Raw genomic sequence first — 12637 nt, 5'->3', positions numbered from 1 at the left:
GTTACTTATTTATCCTGTTTATACTCTGTCTGCTCCAACAGTATTAGAGCTCCAGAGGGTCAGGATTTTTGCCCCTTTGTTTTTACACTACGCTATCCCTGGTACCACCAACAGCATCTGTCATAGAGTGGGCACTCGATGAGTGAATGAATGAATGAATGAATTCAGGGAAGAAATGATATCTTGGCATAAGTTTGTGGAATTGAGAAATGAATGAATTTGAGAGATATGAAAGAAAATTTCTCATCTGCTTTTCACATGCAGCCAACTTTTCCTTTGTGCTGTCCGCATTTACTGTCATATTCACACATTCCCTGATGTTATATAAACATTCATTTATTTTCTACCAGGACTGCATTGTTTTCTATTTACATTAACAGTGCGTCTAGAATTTATTTCAACGGACGTAATGACATATGGATCGAATTTAATATTTTTGTCTAGATCACTAGGTCCTTTCCAAATTGTCTGAATGTCATTTACTGAATAATCTACTTTCCGCCAAATAATGGAAATGCAAGCTTTATCACATTGTGAAATCTTATATCTTTTCCTGAACTTTCTATTGAGTTCTGTTCTCAATCAGCCCCACACTTCAGTTATTATGATTCTATGTGTGAGAATATCTGATAGAACTAACTCCATAATTTCTTTTTTATTCAAAAAATTTTTTTTATGACTTTCTTTTCCAAATTCACTTTAGACCATTTTCTCATGATAACTGCATGGAACTTCACATTCTATAGCTTGAAAGGAAGGAAATAGCTATCTAGTCAATATTAACTTTTGTCCAGTAATATGCTATGGAACTGAGCATTTGATCCTTCCCTTGCATAGCTCTATTCACATGGCTCCCACGGACTTGTTATAACAATAATACCTAAGTCCTGTATATCATTGCTGTTGAAAATTGGATTCGTTTCTGTTTGGGATTTAACTTGCTTATTCTTCATACCTAGGATACATTAATTAGCACCTGGATTCTGTTCCATCGATCTTTTCCTTTATTCCTGTATCAACACCAAATTTGGTAAAGCAAGTTCCTCTTAAATTTCCTTCCTTTTCAACAAACTTTTAGGTTCTCCTTACTTGTTTCTCTCTTTATGGAAATGTCATAATTGACTTGCTTGGCTCCCTAACTATAGGCTGACTTTGCAGCTCATGGCATTTCTGGCACAATTATAAGCTCTGAAAGTTCTGGTTGGTTCTCTTGGGTTTTCCGAGTGGATGACCCACTGATTCTCTTTGTTCAAATTCCTCTACTTCTCCCAGTCTGTCCCAGTGTCTGGCCATTGATCACTTGCTGCCCTTTGACACTTTCCCCGTCACCATCTGCGCGTCACTTGCACCTCTCTTTCTGTTCAGCAAGTCACACTCTTGTGTCTCGGCTCCATGTCTTGATCAGAAGGTTCTGTGTTTCCGGCCAGAGTCCCTCACACTGCAGACACCAAGTCAAAAACTATTGGCTTGGGATTCCCTGGTGGCGCAGTGGTTGAGAGTCCGCCTGCCGATGCAGGGGACACGGGTTCGTGCCCCGGTCCGGGAAGGTCCCACATGCCGCGGAGCGGCTGGGTCCGTGAGCCATGGCTGCTGAGCCTGCGCGTCCGGAGCCTGTGCTCCGCAACGGGAGAGGCCACGACAGTGAGAGGCCCGCGTACCGCAAAAAAAACAAAAAACAAAAAACATTGGCTTAAATCTGATTCAAGAGCGAGAAGAGAAGTAAGACGTGTGTGAGCTGAGTTCTTCTTCTCATCTACTAGGAGTTCTGAGTCCCGATGTGTCCCTGGTGATTTTTCAAATAGTGGGATGGAGTTTGGTTAAGGAATCCATCCTTACGAACAGCGAGCTTCTTACAGGACTCCCAGTGCCCCGGGCATCGTTCTAAGGACTGGACACGTGTGAACTCGTGTCATCCCAAGAACAATCCTATGAAGTGGGGACCATTATGCATCCACTTTTCATGTGGAACTTCTAAACACACAGAGGTTTATGTCACTGGTCCAAGGTGACACAGTTAGAAAAACGACAGAGCCAGCATTTGAAGCCAGGGAGTGTCTGCCAGAGGTCGTGCTCTGAGACCATGGCACCCACCACCTATGGGAGGGCCACCCACGTGGATTTTCCTGTTGGTCTCATCAGCTCATCATTGCTGACTTTGACCTTTTGGGTGCCAGGAAGTTTTCAGTTCAACCCAATAAGCCCTTCCAGTCTATTCTGGTCTCCATTTCATTCTGCTCTCTATGAAGATAGCCTGCATGACCTAGAAACAAAGGATTCCCCCCTTGTCCGGGGCCCCATCTCTGAGCACCCGCTGAAGACACTGCGTCATTAGGACAGGTGTTGACTCCGCCCCCTCAGGGCCCGGTCACCCTAGAGTGTAATGTAAATGGTTACATATACAGGGCTCTGGAGGTAAGAATGGCAGTGCTCTGCTGATGGGAAAGAGGATGCCCAGCAGAAGGGCCCGGGCTGCAACCACAGCCCTCCATCTCCCAGCTGCTGGATAAGCAGGTTGCAAACGATCTCCTGGTGACATGATCGCAGGGCTGGCTGGCCCTGCTGGCCACTCCAGTCCTCCCGAGATCCCCAGGCGGACGGATTTCTCTAATGGTTCTGACCTCTTGTTGTAGAAAGCTGCAGATATTGAAGGGCTTGCTTGCTCCACAGCTTGAAGAACGGAGGACCTCTCAGGTCTCGCTCCAGCGGCACGAGGTTTCGCTGAGCGTGGTGGTAGCCCATCCACATCTGAATCTTTGTCCTCGTTGGGATCAACACTGATGGAGGACAGCAGCCGTTCCATTGCCTGCGCATCCCAGGCGGTGACGCACCTCGAAGAGCCTCCATCATAGCATCGCAGAGCAGGGCAGGGTCTTGGAGACCAAGTGCTCCAGTCCGTACTTCTGCAGACAAGCCAAAGGCCCAGGAGGTGAAGGGACTTGGTCAAGGTCACTCAGGAAACCCATGTCTGAGAAGGACAGGGAGGGACTCTTCTCAAAACTACCCATACAGCACTCTCTCCTTGGGAGAGCTTCTCCAGCCTGAAGGCTTTAAACATCTCCTACCTACTGACAGCTCCCGCATGTATGTTTCTGGCCTGAAACTCCCCTGAATTCTCAACTCCCAACTCATGCACTCAGCTGCCCAGGCGTATCAGCCTCAGCCTGTCCAAAATGAAACTTCTTACGCCTCCCTCTAAACCCGCTTCTTCTCTGGTCTTCCGCATCTCAGAGAAAGGCAAGGCTGTCGAGTTGCTCAGGACCCGAACCCGGAAGTCATCTTTTATTCATTTTTTGTTTTCTAATTGAAGTAGAGTTGCTGTACAATATTATAGAAGTTACAGGTGTACAATACAGTGACTCACCATTTTTAAAAGTTATACTCCATTTATAGTTGTTGTATCAATAGATTATTTGCTATATTCCCTCTGTTGTATAATATATCCTTGTAGCTTATTTTATACATGATAATTTGTATGGAAGTCATCTTTATCTCCTTCCTTTCTCTCAGAGGCCACATCCAGTCCATCAGAATCCAAGCCACCATCCTCTCTCACATGGGTTTTGCGATGGCTTCTCACTGGTCTCCCACCTCCTGCCCTGCCCGTCTATGCTCATCTCTTCTCCTTACTGGAGTGCTTTGGCTGGTACATTTACATGCAGATCAGACCTTAACGATTCCTCTGCTCAAAGCCCTCCGTGGATGTCTCGTCTCATTCGGAATGAGAAGGCGGGGAGAAAACAATGGACCAAGAGTTAGGAGAACTGGGTCTGGAGCCAGCGTTGTCCCCGACTCTGGAAAAATGGGCAGCTCTCTCCTGTTTCAAATGGTTAGATGTGGATATTTTAAGAGGTAAAGGGGTCAGCCATCCAGGGGTCCCCAAACTCTTCTGCACTCCCTCCCTGACTCCCTGTCTCGATCCCCCTTCCTGGGGCCCGGGCCAGAGGGTCCTCTGCCCTTTACCCTCATGCCTCCTCCTCCTGGCTCAACAGGCCCCACCGTTCCCTGTAGGCCGTTCCACTGATGTACAGGTTCCCAGAAACTGTGGCCACAGCTGCATTTGAAGGTTGAAAAATGAAAAAAAAAATTTTTTTTCGAAAAGAAAACAAATGCAGTGGGAAAATTCTCCATTGGGAATTGGTTGGTGACGGTATTGACAAGGGATGCAAATTTATTTTCCAGCCAGGCTTCGGAAATGCAGAAACCGAGCCAAGCTATGAGCTCACAACATCCTAAAAGTCATATCTGACTATCTGGAAAAGAATTAAAGTATATATTTACCAAGGAGCCCCCCCAAACAGACATGAGGCAGATCTTCAAACGCTTGCCGGATTCCTCACCCGTGGCATCATTTTTCAACCTCCAGCCAATCAGTGGCTCCCAGCGCCTCCTTCTCAAGTTCTAGCCTCTGTCCCAAGCCCCAGACTTTGGTATTTGCTCTCAACTTAAGCCCAGAAGATTCAACAAAATCACCATCTTCCTCACCCACCCCCAATACACTTCTCCTCCAGAGGTCCATGCTTCTACTCAGACCCCCGCATCAGTCAGTCACCCAGGTTCAGAGACATTCCAGTCATCTTTGGCTCCCCCGGGCGTTGGTTAGGATGCTCTAGGCCACAAGTCACAGCAACTCCAACAAACAGCAGTTCACAAAAACAAGTGTTTTTAGCAAAACACTTGGGAGGGCAGCTGAAGGCATCACATATTCCTCTTTTGCCAAAAACGAGGGAAAGGGGGCAATTCAAGGGAGCACTCTCCTTACACCTGTCCTTTTTTTTCTTTCTTTCCTTTTTTTTTTTTTGGCTGCACTGTGCGGCTTCCGGGATCTTAGTTCCCTGACCAAGGATTGAACCCGGGCCCCAGCAGTGAAAGTGTCAAGCGCCGACTCCTAACCACTCGACTGCCAGGGAATTCCCACATCTGTCCTTTTTATAAGGAATGAAAACCTTTCCCAGGAGCCCCACCACACATCCCCTTTGGTCCCCTTGTCCTGAGTGAGGTCACAGGGCAGCCTTCACTGCAGGGGGTGCAGGGCAAGCATCTGGTATGGTGCCTGGGAGCGTCAAGATGGGTTTTGACCAATCATGAGTCATTGCCATTGGCTTAGGAAAAACCATCGGGGTTTTGTTGGCAAGAAGGGTGGGGGATGGGTGTTGGGTCAGCAAACATCAGTGCCTGCCACGCTGTCTTCACCCCACAGCCCGTCCAGGGTGCAGCCTTGTTATTTCCTCCCCTCTAATGGCTCCATCATCTTTGTTTTATTCCCATTGCCAGCACCTTTATTCATACGGCACTGCCTCTCACTTTGCTCTTGATAATTGCCTCTAACTTTTCTCTCCCAATAGACTGACACCCAATTCCTTAAGTACGATGCTAACTTCCTCACTCCAGAGCCCAAGGATCCTTAGCTCCCCTCTTATGTACCAAATGAAATACAAACTTCCTCAAACGGATAGGTAAGGCCTTCCATAATAGGACCACTGATAAAGTAAAATCAGTCTTGTTTGCAGCTAAACCAGGAGGGGAACGGAGAAAGGGAAAAATAACCCACCTGGCACCTGGCGGCTAGGCCGTGATGCTCCCAATGAACAGGAACAAAGCTTGTGGTACACAAACATGTTCAGACAAGGCCATGACACGACCCTGTGTGAAACTAGGCAGAGACAAGACCACGCACGTACAGAAATAACTGAACATGCTCTTCTGCTAGTGCGAGTGGTGGCTGCCTCTTTACCAATGACACCCTAGCCCTGCATTCATCTTCCTCCCTGCAAGGTAAAAATATTTAAGATACCCCATCACATCATAATGTTATACGTCAATTATATTTATTAAAAAAAGCTACCCGGGCTTCCCTGGTGGCACAGTGGTTGAGAGTCCGCCTGCCGATGCAGGGGACACGGGTTCGTGCCCCGGTCCGGGAAGATCCCACATGCCGCGGAGCGGCTGGGCCCGTGAGCCATGGCCACTGAGCCTGCGCGTCCGGAGCCTGTGCTCCGCAACGCGAGAGGCCACAGCAGTGAGAGGCCTGCGTACCGCCAAAAAAAAAAAAAAGATACCCAATCACCAAACTGCCCCCACTTTTTGACCCTGCCTCCTTAATTCCTTAGAATCATTCAGTGGAGGCCCAAATCCTATAGGAAGCTCTTCCCTGTGCCTCTTACGGAGATTGTCCTGCGTTGCTATGGGTGTGATCTCCTTTGTTGCAGCAGGTTAGCTAAATGTAACTGTGGCTGCAGGGAGGTTCCCGGTGGTCTCTGACTGGTGGACTTTAATATCATCATCCAACTTTCTAATTTCATCCCCTTCAGTTCCCCAATAGCTCCTTTCTAATTTAGAACCTTTTCAGTATCACACATAATTCTGACTACACCTCTGGGTCCGGCTGCCATTTTCCAAGAAAGATGGAGGACAGACAGAAGGAGGTGTTGACTGCACCATGAATATGAAATTACCAAGGTCCAGGCTGTGAGAAACTCTATAGGTCACGCAGCCCAGGCACTGCAACAGAGAGATTCTAAGGAAAAGAGGCATGGACAGGAAACCCGTAGACTAAAAAGACATGCCACGATTTACCAACTGGGTTATGTTAACTGTAGGATCTAAGGAGGCATATTGGGGTGATGACGCCATAAAGATTGTAGGGAGCTATTAACTGAAAGAGTCAGAGGGTGGTTACTTTTGGAGGGAGGGTCAGGCTGTGATTGGGATGCAGCCATGGCGCCATGGAGGGGCTTCCAGCAAAGTGCTATTTCTTGACTTGGTCCTGATTAAACGAATGTCTGTTGATATATTTCACTAAGCTATACATTTTTTGTTGGATTTTGGGTACCTGTGTCTAATTTTTAAATGAAAAGGTTAAAAAGTATAGTCTTGAACAGGACAGTTTCTCTAGACAAGGATGGAAACGAAGAGCCCATTTAGGGGGCTAATACTACAAACCAGGAGAGAGGGGACAGATGGGACTTGAATGAAGGTGGGGAGCTGTGGTCGGATGATGTATATTTTTCAGTGAAGGACCAATAGGACTCACAGCCATGTTGGACAGTGTGAGAGAAAGAGGAGAAGCAAAGTGATACCGTTGCTTCTCTTTCCACCATGGTTGCACATCCTGGGGAACATGGTGGCCAGACAAAGGCATTTGTACGCATGGGATGGAGGCTTCACAAAAGTATTAGGGAAGCAGTTATGGCCTGTCAGAGGGTGACACCCATCAAGGAAGGAACAAATGAACGTGGGGGGATGTCCTTTACTCTGGAAGGCTCTCATGCCTGTCACTGAAGTTCTTGGTGGGAAGTGATCACCAGATGTGGACAGTTGCTGGAAGCAGCATAGCCCAGGGGCATTTCATGACCCTGGGGAATTTGAAGACAGCAGAGATTGTCATCCTAACATATCAGATCTGTATTGCCCTGGAAACTATGACGTGAAGAACCCACCCCACTACCCCCATCCCCACCTACGACATAAACATCTTTCTCTCTCATTTCTGAGATTCAGGTTAAATAAGATGTTCCTTTTGTGGAAGCCTATCCATTTGTTGACTTGAGTAATCTATCTTGTCTCCTTAAAAATGTCAAGGTCATAAAATAAGGGAGCCAGACACAAAGAATTTAAGAGAAAAGATTGTCAACAGCCAACTCTTTTACATTGATTTTAGTATACGTCACACCTAGATCTGCAAAATAGTAACGTGTAGGTATGTGTCTTATGAAAATCTGCTTTTTGGCAATTCGAATCCCATTTTCCCTTTAACTCCTGTTATGATTTTTGACCTGTGGAACTTACCTTCTTCCCCCCTGTTAGCTCTAGGGTTTCCCAGTCTTGCCCCCTGATGTGTGAATCCATCTTTAAGCCAACATTTAGATGGACCATGGAACCTGTTAAGAGTCTAGGCCCTAAGAAGGCATCCAGGGTCCTGCTTACAACCAGGCATCCGTTTTGAGCTGGGTCTCTTTGCAGGAAGGCTGCCTGCGGTTTTAAATGGGTTCCCCCACCTCGGGTTCTAGGAACTTTCAAGCTGGCAGCCCTAGGGGTGAGTTTACGTCAGCATTCCAGAATTCCTAATGAATTCTCCTGAGCAAAAAAACGCTGTTACGTCCCCCTCCCCCAGTCACATTTCTAGTTGATTCACGAGCAAAGGCACAGAAAACATCTATGGCTTTGAGGGAATCAGGAAGAGCGAAATTTCTGCTTTAAGAAATCACTGTGCCCCAATTATTTTATTTGTCAGGAAAAAAGGATTTTGTTTTCCATTTATTCCCTCCTCCAAATCTCGATTCCGAGTCCCCCACCCCAAACCCAGACCCTTTGGGACCTGTTTGAAATCCCATCTAGCTTACATAAAATCAATCTGCAAACCCCCTGATCAAAGTCATTGCCTCCTGCCTGCAAAGAGGCCGCCCCAAGTGAAACTGTGCTTTGCTGAGCCCAGCCTGACCCCTCGGTGGCCCTTCCCAGCGTGGGCGCTAGGGCCTCCCCCAGCTGCGGCATTGTGTTGATCCTTGGGGGAGAGACCCTGGGCACAATTATCCTGCTCCAATATTGATGCCTTTCTTGGGGTTGCTCAGGCTAATTAAAAGTCACGCTGTGCATGATTTTAATTAGAATTTGCATCAGGCTGGGGAAGGCTTTCAAAGGGAGAGGAAACCACAAGCTGAGCTGTCAGAGGGTGGAGGGCAGCAGGGAGGGAGGGAGGACAGTTTATTTATAACCCTTCCTGCCACGTGCACGTTGTGGAGGCCAACAGATGTGTGTTCCCATCCCGAAGGGCATGCAGCTGGAACTCAAGAGTCCAGTGCGGCATGGTGGGTTCCAGTCGTCCTAAGCTGGAGTTTCTGGAATGTTCTGGCATTTCCCCTCATTGCCGCTGAGGCTTGCACACTCCATTTCAGTAAAGATGAAAGAGTCAGGGATTCAGGCTCCTGCCCACCGTTAACCCTCAGAATCGTCACACCCTTGAAGTTCAGCTTCTAGACTCATGTTGGACCCGGGTTGGTTACAAACAGGAAGCAGAACCACTATTGTCCAGCAAGGCTGGTGCTGTTTCAACCAGCTTTGCCTGCCACCCCCTCCACCCACGGTCAAATGCGTTATCACATGTCCAGTGTTCAGGGCAGTGTTGATGCATAAGGGTAGCAGCTATTGTAAATACAACCATTTTGCATGTTTCCTCTCTTATGTTTTTAGTTTTTGTGAAATCAGAGACAGAGTTCAATTTATCTTTGTATTCTGAGGGCCTAGGAAATCCCTGGCCCATCATTGTGGCTGGCTACAGTATTTGTTGATTTCCTCCCAAGGAAATGAGACACTCAATCAGAGCCCACTCTAAATGGGAAGATACTTATAGCAATGGGAATGCACTTGGCTGCAGTTACAGAGCCCCTGACTAACTCTGTCTTAGGCTTTAAAAACACCTTCTTGTCTCATATTGAACAAGGTATCTGGAGCCCCGAGAGCTCAGGGCTGGCGTAGCAGCAGTGTGACGTCACCACGGATGCAGGATCTTTCCACACTTCTGCTCTGCCTTTCTCAGTGTATTGGCTTTTCATCCTCACACCTGCATCCTCATGGTCACAAGGTGGCTGCCAACATTCTGCTCTCCCATCCCTAGAAGGGAGAAAGAGTCAGCGGTAAAAGGTTTTGTCATAAGGCTTTGTCTCTTTCAGTCCCCAACATACTTCTCCTTACATCTCATTAACCAGAACAGATTCACATGCCAACTCCTGAGCCAATCACTGACAAAGGGGAAAAGGATGTACCATGGTGGTTATAGACTAAATTAATCCTCTGGGATTGAATATGGGCTAGCTTCCCAGAGATCTCGAGGTCACTAACTCCTATCTCAACACAAAATCAGGGATCTGTTTGTAGGAAGCGAGAGGTGATGGCTGTTGGGTAGACAAGCAAGGGCATCTGCTATTACTATTACTACTGTAATGATTACTAGACACTTTTGCTAACCCTATGGAAACTTGACCCTCATCATCAGCTCTACTGCAATGAAGATGATCGCCACACTGGGAGTTACAGAAGACCTGGGTTATAGTCCTGGCCCTTCCGGTGAGTAGGTTCCACATGGCCAGTGAGGACACAGGTGGCTCCTTTCTCTACGTTCAGCATCATTAGCTGCACGCTTCACGAGCATAAGGTTGCTGCTGCTATACGTGCAGCTGAACGTGTCCTTCACTTAGTAACAACCGATTATATCTCCTTGGTCACTGCTTAGCCTTCCAAGACAGGGAGACTTTTTGTAAGCATGCTATTTAGATTTAAGTACCAACATATTCAGCTAAAAGAGTTGAAAGCAGTCTCCTAAGAGTGCCAGAAAATTGGGGCAAAGGGAGTGAGAAAATGCCTTTTCTGTAACAAATCTTATAGAACCATTTGGTCATTTAATCTGTGTGTACATACCTTTGATTAAATAGAAAAATAAGATAGGGGTCATCTGTGAAGTGGGTCTGCGTCCCAAACTTACCTCCTGGGGGGATGGGCAGTAACTCTGACCCACGTTCCTCCCCCACCTGACTCCTGCCGCCGCCTCCCCCTCCCAATCTGGTTGCAGCTTCTCGGCAGGAGCGTAAGGCAAGAGAAGGGATTTCACCTAATCACCTGGGTCATTTTCTCAAAATCTGGTTTCTTTTTAACCGTATTTCATGAGGAACAAAAATGAACATGAGAGGCAAATTGCTGTCCCTGCTGGCTCTCGCTCTCAGGAGGGGGCTGGCCTGAAAGGGCAAATGCCTTTGGATCAGACTTCAATTTTCAACCCACCTGGAGAGACAGCGGCTTCACTGCTGCTTCATGAAATGAAATGGCAACATAGGGAGAGGCAAATAAATCGGACTGAAATGCTTTTGACACACACCCGAGAGCACTGCTAACTGGGGTGAAAGGCCCAGAATCAGCTTCTATTAACTCCCATGGTTCAAATTCTTTGAAAGTGTCTTCAAGCTCCACTCTTGAAACCAGAAGTTGACTCAGAGGACCAGAGTTTGAGCCCAGCTTGGGTCCTAACTTGCTGTGCAGCCAACGAAAAGTCATTCAACCTCTCTGGGCTTCATGTCTGCCTCTGTCAAACGAGGCAGAATGATTTCTACTCTGAATGCTCAAAGGGGCAATAGGAAAAGCAAATAAAGTCATAGTAATCATTCCAAATTATAACTTATGCTATGGAATATTTAAGACACTTTCTTGGGCTTTCCGTTGCAAATGCCTTGTAACAGCCCTGTTAATGAGACCAATCTGCTATTATCATTCCCTTGTTATGGGGAGTGTGTACACATAAGACATGCATGAGCATGATAATCACACAGTTTAGGACAGCGGCTACCTCTGCCGGGAAGGAGGGGCATGCATGGAGAGCAGGAGCTTCAACTCTCTCCTGATGTCTGCCGGGTAGAGATGTGTATATTGATATTGTATTTTTCATACCATTTGTATGTCTACAACAGAGTTTCTCAACGTCAGCGCCGTTGGTATTTGGGGCTGGATAACTCTGTGTTGTAGGGACCTGTCCTGTGCATTGTAGGGTGTTTAGCAGTATCCATCGCCTCCACCCACTAGACGCCAGTAGCACCCTCCCCTCCAAGTAGTGACAGCCCCAAGTATGTCTCCAGACATTGCCAAATGGCCCCTGTGGGCAAAATTGACCCCAGTTGAGACTCTAGGAAAAAAAGAGGACCTGTGTCTCAGAAATAGATGACTTCTCCAAGGTCACACAGTCGGTAAATGAAAGAGGTACAGCATCCGGGTCTCCTCAATCCCATCTGATGCTCTTTAAAATCCATCAGTGCCCCCCCAAGAGCAGATCTATTGTTAGGATTACCACAGAGTTGCATCAGCAATAAATACACTTGACAGCAAACAAAACATGGGAAGATTATCTTTAGTTTTACAACACGTATAGTAGTAAATGTCATGCTAATACACATTGACTATTTAAATGCATGCAAATAATCCTGCCTGCCACGCCCCCCGCCTGGGCCCCTGCCCGGTGGAGGGGGAGATGGCAGATGGATGCATTCTTCCTCCATCGGGTCTCAGCTGCCAAAGGCCGGTGCAGATGGGCTCATTTACCCACACTGAGTACCATTCTGGGGTCTGAACATGCAAGTGGTTCCTACACTTGATGTTCCCTTTGTTTAGTAATTTTAGAACCTGAGCCCAAACCCGGCATCAGGTGCTACCCCACTGGACTGTTTGGTTGTAACTCACAGACCCATCAAACTTAAGAGGAGATGAAAATCCTGGGGGAGGTGAATAAATGGTAAGCGAGCACCCCACCGCTCACAAAATAGAATTCAAATTTCCAGAAGCTGATGGATGAGGCCTGGGCGCAAAGGGGCACCGTGAAACTGGAAGGCTTTGTGATGGGGCGGGTCATCCAGTGTTGAGGATGTTCTGATGCCGAGACTCGTGCTGGGCAGTCAGACCATCAGAGCTCTGATGCCTCCCCCAGCTCTAAGCTTTCTGTAAATGCATTAGGTCTGAGAAAGGTACTTCTTGTCCAGGATGTGGCTTGACTTTTCAGTGAGCCTGTGACGACTGTTTTTTTTCTTTTTTTTTATTGGAGTATAATTGCTTTACAATGGTGTGTTAGTTTCTGCTTTATAACAAAGTGAATCAGTTATACATATAC

The 12637-nt window shown here is 47.1% G+C and overlaps 1 long non-coding RNA gene across 1 annotated transcript in view; it reads left to right on the top strand.

Annotated features, from left to right (window-relative positions):
• Window positions 1-4173, top strand: part of LOC117202498 (uncharacterized) — a 42753-nt gene extending 38580 nt beyond the window's left edge. The window contains exon 3 of the long non-coding RNA XR_004484925.2: window positions 2668-4173. This is a non-coding gene — a long non-coding RNA (uncharacterized LOC117202498). The remainder of the gene's footprint in view (window positions 1-2667) is intronic.
• The last annotated feature ends 8464 nt before the right edge of the window (window positions 4174-12637 follow it).

This window comes from Orcinus orca, chromosome 16 (genome assembly GCF_937001465.1).
Source record: "Orcinus orca chromosome 16, mOrcOrc1.1, whole genome shotgun sequence".
Classification (NCBI taxonomy): domain Eukaryota; kingdom Metazoa; phylum Chordata; class Mammalia; order Artiodactyla; family Delphinidae; genus Orcinus; species Orcinus orca.
The sequence above is the reverse complement of the archived record's forward strand: the minus strand, read 5'-3'. Positions and strand labels throughout refer to the sequence as shown.